Below are 894 nucleotides of genomic sequence, written 5' to 3'. Positions count from 1 at the left end.
GTTCAACTTGACAATCATGTTTGGCGTCTGAGTCTTTCCCCAGGAAGGGAGTCACGGGAGGATAAGCTCAGGAGAACGACCAGCCCCCTCCCACCCCCCACCCCCCACCCCGAGTTCCTCCGTGGCGCTGGTGCCGCCGGGTGAGTCTGACCAGATAAAGAAGGTCACGGGCTGATGACCTACTAGACCACCAGGAGGTCCCATGTTATCAGACACTCATCCAGATTTAGGAGGAAGTTTCATCAGAGACCCTTGTTGATCATGAGCACCTTTTGTGCTCCCGCCTGTTGTGATTCCCTTTCATGCTCCAACCTGTTCGTCCACAGAAGCATGAAACCCCAACCCCAAGACGGGTTCACAGTTTGGAGGGCACTAGCCTGCTGTGAGTCCCCTTTGCCCAGCAAAGCAATCAAGCTGCCTCTTTTCTTCTAAACTCTAAGACCCTGTCTCTGGGTTATTTGGCTCGTCAGGGACGGGGTGGGGGAGGGCGATCTTTCGGCAACACCCGCAGAAGTTTCCCTGAGTGGCAGGAACCAGCGTGGCCCTCAGGCCTCAGCCCCGCAGGCAGGCAGGCAGGCAGGCAGGCAGGCAGGCAGACAGGCAGGCAGGCAGAGTTGGAGCGACCGTTGGTCCCGCCCCCGCCCGCGCACCACCCCCCCCCGCCCCCGCCGCTGCTTCCGCCGCCGCCGCCGCCACCGCCGCCGCCGCCGCCTCCCAGGCCTTCTCCACCGATCGGTCCCAAATCGACTGACTGTCTCCTGGAAGCGGGGGCGGGGACGTCAGGAGGATCCATTCGGCAGGGCCTCGTTCAATCGCTTCATTCAAATGCAGAAAGCTCTGTGCTCAGGTCAGAGCCTTTGACTTGGCCTCCGGCTCCTCTCTGTTGAACGGCTT

At 61.1% G+C, this 894-nt stretch overlaps 1 long non-coding RNA gene across 1 annotated transcript in view; it reads left to right on the top strand.

The window, feature by feature from the left end:
* The first annotated feature begins 684 nt into the window (after positions 1-684).
* LOC141574805 (uncharacterized) overlaps positions 685-894 on the top strand; it is a 3,205-nt gene continuing 2,995 nt past the window's right edge. Inside the window, exon 1 of the long non-coding RNA XR_012501974.1 lies at positions 685-847. This is a non-coding gene — a long non-coding RNA (uncharacterized LOC141574805). The remainder of the gene's footprint in view (positions 848-894) is intronic.

This window comes from Camelus bactrianus, chromosome 23 (assembly GCF_048773025.1).
Source record: "Camelus bactrianus isolate YW-2024 breed Bactrian camel chromosome 23, ASM4877302v1, whole genome shotgun sequence".
Lineage (NCBI taxonomy): Eukaryota > Metazoa > Chordata > Mammalia > Artiodactyla > Camelidae > Camelus > Camelus bactrianus.
This window is presented reverse-complemented; position numbering and strand designations above follow the sequence as displayed.